The sequence below is a fragment of the Macaca mulatta genome, chromosome 15, assembly GCF_049350105.2.
Source record: "Macaca mulatta isolate MMU2019108-1 chromosome 15, T2T-MMU8v2.0, whole genome shotgun sequence".
Lineage (NCBI taxonomy): Eukaryota > Metazoa > Chordata > Mammalia > Primates > Cercopithecidae > Macaca > Macaca mulatta.
This window is the reverse complement of record NC_133420.1, coordinates 43,619,696-43,628,170: the sequence shown is the minus strand read 5'-3', so window position 1 is coordinate 43,628,170 and position 8,475 is coordinate 43,619,696. Positions and strand designations below refer to the sequence as shown.

General features: G+C 43.6%; 1 pseudogene; it reads right to left on the bottom strand.

Moving 5' to 3' along the window:
* Positions 1–4,375: 4,375 nt before the first annotated feature.
* LOC703309 (large ribosomal subunit protein uL30 pseudogene) lies at positions 4,376–5,195 on the bottom strand (annotated as a pseudogene).
* Between the last annotated feature and the right edge of the window lie 3,280 nt (positions 5,196–8,475).

The following is an 8,475-nucleotide window of genomic DNA, read 5'->3' as shown; positions in this document are numbered from 1 at the left end:
GGGCTTAGGTTCCGAAGAGGTGGTGCCTGTCCCTTTCCAAGGCTCTCTCTCCTACTAGATGGCCCATGGAACAGTATTACAGTGCAGGTCATCTCTCAGGAGCACCTGGTGGGCATTCCTCTTGGTGATGTGTTTGGTTCTTCCCTTTTGGAAGAGAAGGAGGAAGGAGCCGCCACAGTGTAGGGCAACATGTAATTCAGAGTCAATATGGCTTCCCTTTCCTTCCACACATGCTTTCTTCTTGTCACCAAGTCATCTGGAATGTCCATGGCCAAACATGCTACCCACCCCTAGTTGGAGTCAGACTTCTGCCTTTCCCACGCGGGGCAAATCATTTTCCTTCTCTGAGTCTCATTTGCTAATCTTTAAAATGGCACCCACAATTCCCATCTTGCTCAGGGGAAGAAGAGCTGGCATGTATGAAGTTACATGTTGAACTGCACGGTGTGCTGTATCTTGGAAAGACTTGTGCCTTCCCCGATGACACACTGTTCTGCCTTTCAGTAGCCACCCACCTGTCTATGCTTTTGTGCTCATGAAACTCAAAAGCTTGTTCATGATGATTCTCTATGCAGCCTTATAACTGATTTCAAGACAGTGTGCTAATTTCCAGAGATATGGAAGATATATATTTTTTTCTTTTCTTTTCTCTCTCTCTCTCTCTTTTTTTTTTTTTTTTTTTTTGAGACAGGATATTGCTCAGTTGTCCAGGCTGAAGTGCAGTGGAACTATCATGGCTCACTGCAGTCTCTTCTTCCCTGGCTCAAGTGGTCCTCCCACCTCAGCCTCCTGGGTAGCTAGAACTAAAGTCATGCACCACCACACCCGGCTAATTTTTTCTATTTTTTTGTAGAGATGGAGTCTCACTATGGTGCCCAGGCTGGTCTCTAACTCTGGGACTCAAGCGATTCTCCCGCCTCAGCCTCTCAAAGTGCTGGGATTACAGGCTTGAGCCACTGCGTCTGGCCAGAGGAGATTATTTCTTAAGATTGTCCTGATGAAACCCTAAAAAGTGAAATCAGCATTCTCAGAAACAAATAAAATAAGACAAATCTTCTGACTTTGGCAGGGATGTGGGAAACTTACAGGAAAAATTATGGGTTTGCCAATGAAAATCATCTAGACGCTGTGGGTTAAGGAATCTGTGGGACCACCTTGCCCCAATATAGGTGGGAATCATTTTTTAAAAATTTATTTTTATTTTAATTATTTTTTAAATTATGTATTTATGTATTTATTTATTTATTTTTGAGGCTGAGTCTCCTGTTGCCCAGACTGGAGCTCAATGGCATGATATTGGCTCACTGCAACCTCCGCCCTTGGGGTTCAAGGATTCTCCTGCCTCAGCCTCCCGAGTAGCTGGGATTACAGGTGCCTGCCACCACGCCTGTCTACTTTTTGTATTTTTAGCAGTGACAGGGTTTCACCACAGTGGTCAGGCTGGTCTCAAACTCCTGACCTCAAGTGATACACCCAACTCAGCCTCCCAAAGTGCTGGGATTGTAGGTGTGAGCCACTGTGCCTGACTGGCAGGAATCGTTTTAAGGGGATTAAGCATAATAGTAACATTTGTGATGTTAACTATGTGTAAGACACTGTGCCAAGTGCTTTGCTGTGGAGACAACTATCTAAGATGATATCCCAGTTCATCATATGTTAGCTGTGTGACCATGGATGACTTATGTGGCTTCTCTGAGCTTCAGTGTCCATGCCTGTAAGTGGCATCGTAATGCCTAATGGCTTTTTGAGGATTCATTGAAACATTGAACTCAAAGTTTTGGGCACAGAGTAAACACTCAATACCTAATGTTGCTGTTTTGTTGTTATAATTCATGCATTTCTTACAAAATTCAGGACAGTCATGAATTTTGTGGCAGATAGAGTATTCTGCTGGCCCTGGGCTTCAGTGCTATTTTGAATCTTTTTTCCTCAAGAGGAGATAAAATACTTGAGGTTTAGAGTAAGAGTAAGAGGATTCTTGAGTTGTAAATTACGTAAGTCTGATTTATCAAATATAAAGTGGGAAGTTTCTTTCATTGCAGAACCATACGGCTTTATAGGACTTTTAGAAAGCTGTAATTAGACTCTGAGTAAAGGTTTCTTTCCTCTTTATAAAGTACACATGTGGGTTATGTAATTTGATGGCAGTAAATTAAAATGTAGTTTTCTCTGTTCCTATTCCAAACAGGACCATATAAATGTTGCCTGGCTGGAATTCGACTATCTGACCACTCCTTTTCCATATCTTTTTGGGTCTCTGCTTCCTTAGATGGAGTCCCAGGCAGGAGTTGAGCAACATAATTGGATCTTTGTTCTCTGACCTCTACTGGGCACCTGAGGGTTATAGCTAGAGGCCTTAGTGTGCTAGATGCCTGCCCCAGACAACTGCTTCTGTGTAACTTGAAAAGCAGCAAGAGCGAGCCCAGGCAGATCTTTTTCCAACACAAGTTTCTGCTAGATGTTGGCCTTTTTGTTCACTGAAGACTTTCAGACTGAAGGGCAATTTCACCTAGGTGTATAAATAGGTACATCTTTGCTAGCATCTGATGGAAGGTCAACCCCTTCAAAATCTTCACTCTGATTTCTAGCAAGGAAAGAGCCAGGAGAAGCTTAAGAGCCCATGCAGACTAACTCTCCCTTGCTCCCACTGTATAGATAGGAACACTGAGGCCCCCCGAAGGAAACATTTTGTCCAAGGTCGTAAGTTGAGTCCCTGGTTGAGTTGCAGTATGGACCTAGATCTGTTTGATCCCAAACCTGTCTGCACTTGCGGCAGAGACTTCTCATTGTTTCCCAATTTCCTTTCTCCACTTCTCCCTTAATAATAGAACTTGCAATTTGTGGCTGGAAATATGACTGTCTGGAATAAAGACCATTATTTTCCAATCTTCTCTGCAGTAGAGGCAGCTGTGAGACTGAGTTCTTGCCCATGACAAATAACTGATAGCATCCTGTGTGACTTCTGGAAACATTCTTTTGTCCTTCCTCCTTCCTGCTAGCTGGAATGTAGAGATGATTTATTGCCACAATAATGCTTAGTCATAAATAAAAAACCTCAGTGGCTTACGGCAACGTCTATTTCTTGCTCTCGTGCTCAGGATGGCCAGCCAGTTCTGCTGAAATTGGTTGGGGTTGGTCATACATCTGGGGAGTTGTCTGGCTACTGGATGGTCTATAATGGGCATAGCTGGGACAACTGGGTGACCTGACCCTGGTTCATGCCTCTCATCTCCCAGCAGGCTGGCTTATGCCCATGGAAGAGGCTACAAGGGATAAGGGATACTAGTAATTTTTCTTGCCTCTGTTTGTGTCATGTTCTCTGATTTTCTGCTGGCTCAAATAAGACACATGGCTGGGGCCTAGAGACAGAATAGGAGGACACCTCACTTTTATATCTATGACATGGGTGTAGGGTGGAAGGAAAGTTGGGGCCTTAATGGATCCAATCTATTGTTGATGGATGACTGAATGAATGGAGGGCTGGATGGAAAGGCAGCAAAAAAAGGCAGACAGGGGAGGAAGTTCTCTTGATCATGTCCAATACAAGGGGAAAGTAAACACGAGAGAGCAGTTTCCCATGGCTCTACTGTTCTCTGAGGCCCTCCTGGCTTGGAGACTGCCCATGGCACACAGCGGGTGCTTGGAGCTTGTGGGGTGTTTATTTCATGACTTGCTTCTCTGTTGGGGAACTTTGCTTCTGAGTGAGTCATTGTGAAAGGCTTCTTAAGCTTTATTTTGGGGTTGGGAAGAGTCTATTTTGGAGATGAGAAGGCTTTTCAGAGGTCCTAGGCTTATAACATGAAAACAGTTGTGCCGTGGCCTGAGAACTGAACTGAGAAGCAAGGGACATGTGTTTCAGTCCCATCTCTGCCAAGTCAGGAAAAAAACAAAAGCAAACCAAAAACAAAACACATCAGAAGTAGGAATTTCTCTTGGGCAATTTCTAAGTACTATAGAACTTGTCAGCAAGAAAGAAGGCTAAGGAAAAAGTTTTTGTTGTTGTTGTTTCTTTTTTTTTTTTTTTTTTTTTTGAGACAAAGTCTCACTCTGTCACCCAGTCTGGAGTGCAGTGGCACGATCTCAGCTCACTGCAACCTCTGCCTCCCGGGTTCAAGCCATCCTCCTGCCTCAGCCTCCCGAGTAGCTGGGATTACAGGCACCTGCCACCATGCCTGGCTAATTTTTTTTTTGTGTGTGTGTTTTTAATAGAGATGGGGTTTCACCATGTTGGTCCACCTCAGCCTCCCAAAGTGCTGGGATTACAGGCGTGAGCCACCGTGCTCAGCTGGAAAAAGTTTTAAGAATCCTTTTTTTTTTTTTTTTTGAGACGGAGTCTCGCTCCGTTACCCAGGCTCTGGAGTGCAGTGGCACGATCTCAGCTCACTGCATTTTAATCCAGGCTTCATGGTTCTCTAGACTTCTGGTAATATATTCTTTAAATAAGATACAAATTTTAAAGGAGATAAAACTAGGTTTGATAATTGAGTTTTCCTTTTTTTTTTTCTTTCAATTCAAGAGCAGTTACTTATTAACTGACCGGATTAGAAAAATCATCATGGTAGACACCTTCATTCATTCTTCTAAGAAGGCTGTTGATCTGGTCCTCCCCATTGTCAGCATTTCCACCTTCTACAAAATGGGTGGTCTTTTTCTTCATTCCACCTTCTGGATAGGATAGTTTGGAGGGCCACAGGAAGTTATTTGCTTATTTGAAGCATTTTCCAACAGTGTAGATCTCATGAATCAGATCCTCCATGCAGATGATACCGTATTTACCAAGAGATTGAGCAGTCAAAGCGTTATCTGTCAAAGCAATTCGCTTCTTATTGATTTTGCCATAACCACACTTATAGATTAGTTCATTTACCGACTTCAGATTTGGGTACCCACATGCAATATATGGTTCTACAATCCACAGCATGTTAATTGAAGACTTGTTGAGCTTCACAAAGGTTCCACTGAAGATTTGACGAAGGTAAAGAAGCTACAACACCTTTCAGACCTTTGGGCTCACACCATTGATACCTCTGATTCTGATGGCAAACGCCAGTTCTGCAGGTACATAGTTGTCTGCTTTTCTTGCCACCCTAGCCATTCGAATCTCAGTTCTATACATCTGCCTATATTACTTATGATAGTGCTTTGCTTTTTCATAGATAAGCTTCCTCCTTGCCTTTAGAAGCATCTTTTGGGCAAACTTCATTCTCAGGCACTTTATCTTCAGTTCTGCAAATTCCTTGACTTTTTCTTAAGGGTTTCTAGCACAGCAGGAACCTCCTTCTTTTTGACATATTCCGTGATTCCAGCCAGAAAAGAGGATAATTTAGTTTTCTGTTATATATAGGGAAGATTCTTTACCATTAGTTGTTTTAAAGATCTTCAAAATAATCCTTACATATTTATGTATGTCATAAAATGATGGTTAGAGTAAAAATTAAAACATTGTTAATTTGAACATTGATTTTACACTTCATAATAGTTTACGCAAGAGATTGAGTAATAAATGTGAGAAAAAAAAAACTCAATTGTTTTGATGGTATTAGGAAGAACCACTCACTTTGTCATGTTCCTTTTCTTTTTTCTTTTTTTGAGACAGTCTCACTCTATCACCCAGGCTGGGGTGCAGTGGTGCCATCTCAGCTCACTCAACCTCCACCTCCCAGGTGCAAGCACTTCTTATGCCTCAGCCTCCTGAACAGCTGAGATTACAGGTGTATACCACTATGCCCAGCTAATATATATATATATATATTTTTTGTATTTTTTGTGGAGATGAGGTTTTGCCATGTTGGCCAGGTTGGTCTTGAACTTCTGGCCTCAAATGATCTTCCCTCTTTGACCTCCCAAAGTGCTGGGATTATAGGCATGAATGATGGTGCCTGGCCTGACTTGGTCATTTTCCTTTTGTAGAAGAAATAAAAGTGATTCTGGCAAATTTTCTAAATCTTAAACACAAAGTTAAATGCTTTGTTTGCTTACTCGGGTTAAATACAAGCAAAGTTAGATCCAATTCCTTGGTATCCACAGTGCCAATGTCCAGGGCACTGAAACAGACCCATGTTGGAGGGGCTGAACTCTGGGGGCCTGCCTGTTCTTTCTGATTCTGTTTTAGAGCAAGCCAAATGTGACCATCATCAAATCCCAGAGAACGTCAGAGCAAGGGTGTCTGAAGATAAAAATTTACCTAAATGCCTTTCCCACTATGCAATTCTGGGGAATGCTGAGGTTCATAAGAGGAAAGAGGCTTACCTACTTGAGACTTGGGGGCCACTAAGAACCCTGGGTCCTCATCCTGGTTGTCTGCACCCTGGATGGGATTACCTCCTTTATAGCTCATGTCTCTTTAAGTGGTAACTGGCCAGTTGCAGATGCATTAGTTAAAAACATATTCTCGCCGGGCGCGGTGGCTCACGCCTGTAATCCCAGCACTTTGGGAGGCCGAGGCGGGCGGATCACAAGGTCAGGAGATCGAGACCATGGTGAAACCCCGTCTCTACTAAAAATAGAAAAAATTAGCCGGGCGCAGTGGCGGGCGCCTGTAGTCCCAGCTACTCGGGAGGCTGAGGCAGGAGAATGGCGTGAACCTGGGAGGCGGAGCTTGCAGTGAGCCGAGATTGCGCCACTGCACTCCAGCCTGGGCGACAGAGCGAGACTCCGTCTCAAAAAAAAAAAAAAAAAAAAAAAAAAAAAAAACGTATTCTAGCTCTGCTTTCAGAAGACAGAATAAGATGTTCTATAACATTGCCCCAGGGAACAATAGCTGTTTCATTTTCTTGTCACTTGAGTACCCAGCCTAACCTCCATAAGTTTGCTAAATGGATCTGGAGCCTGTCTCATTTTGTTTCCACCTTTTTATCCCCTTCCTCCATGGCTTATGCTGAAATACATTAAAGAGAGTGCCTTATTTTTACTAGTTCATGGTTTGTGATTTCACTCCATTTCGAATTCAGGGTCGGGTGCAGCAGTTCGTGCCTGTAATCCCAGCACTTTGGGAGGCCGAGGTGGGAGGAATGCTTGGATCCAGGAGTTCAAGACCACTCTGGCTACATAGCGAGACCCTGTCTCTACAAAATATTAAAAAATTAGCTGGGTGTGGTGGCAGATGCCTGGAGTCTCAGCTCCTCAGGAGTTCAAGACCACTCTGGGCTACATAGTGAGACTCTGTCTCTACAAAAAGTTAAAAAATTAACTGGGTGTGGTGGTACATGCCTGTAGTCCCAGCTACTTAGGAGGCTGAGGTGGGAGGATCACTTGAGCCTGGGAAATCAAAGCTGCAGTGAGCTGTGATTGTGTCACTGCACTCCAGTCTGGGTGCCACAGCAAGGCTGTGTCTTAAAAAAAAAAAAAAAAAATTCAGGATGGGTGAGAGATTGAAGGTATTGGCCACAGGCATCAACAGCTGTGAGATGGAAGGGCTCCCCAGGACTGCCTTGAATCCCCTTCCATCAGAGGCCAACTAGATCTTAGAAGGGGCAGTCCGGAGATTCTTGTCCTGTCAGTTCATCGTGTTTTTTTTTTTTTTTTTTAATTAAATGATAGCTGTTTTTACTGATGTCCTGTTAGTTTGAATCACATGGGACAATGGTTCCTGTGGGCAGAATGATGGCTTCTAATAAAGGAGATGATGTTGAGATTAAGATTCCTCTGCTGGTTCCTTGGGTCACAGCCTTGCAGCTGAAATCTCACTTCTTTAGAGAACAGCGGAAGTCCCTGCCTCACCTGCTGACAGTGTCCAGGACTGGGATGCCTCTGGTGTCCAGGTTTACAACCACTTCTTTATCTTGTGATCTTTCGAAAAGGAGGAAGATTACTACGTCCAGATTATCGACTTGGAAGGCATTCAGAGTCCTGGGGTTTAGAGTGAGTCTTTAGACAGTCTAAAATCCCATGGTTTTCTCATTGGATTGCCTAGAATCATTTTATGTTCTCTGACCTCAATTTCCCCATTGACAAAACTTAAGTTCATGTAGATATCATCCCAGAAATCAGGGAATGGCTGAACAGAAAGGGCCCTGGCCTCTTGCACAGGCTTGAGGCAGAGCAGCTCTCTTCTGATCATTTTCATAAACAGGATTTGTAAACTCCAATGTGTCAGAGAAACAAAGGGCTTCTATTCAGGGTCTACATTTTTTATTTGGAGACACAGTCTTGCTCTGTCACCCAGACTGGAGTGCAGTGGTGCAATCTCGGCTCATTGCAACCTCTGCCTCCCAGGTTCAAGCGATTCTCCTGCCTCAGCCTCCTGAGTAGTTGGGATTACAGGTGTGTACCACCACACCGGGCTAAATTTGGTATTTTTAGTAGAAATAGGGTTTTACCATGTTGGCAAGGCTGATCTAGAACTCCTGACCTCAGATGATCCACCCATGTCGACCTCCCAAAGTGTTGGGATTATTGGTGTGAGCCACTGCACCTGGCAGGGTCTACATTTCTATCAGTTCTGGAAGAGCCAGGATTTTGTCCTTATTAGGTTTG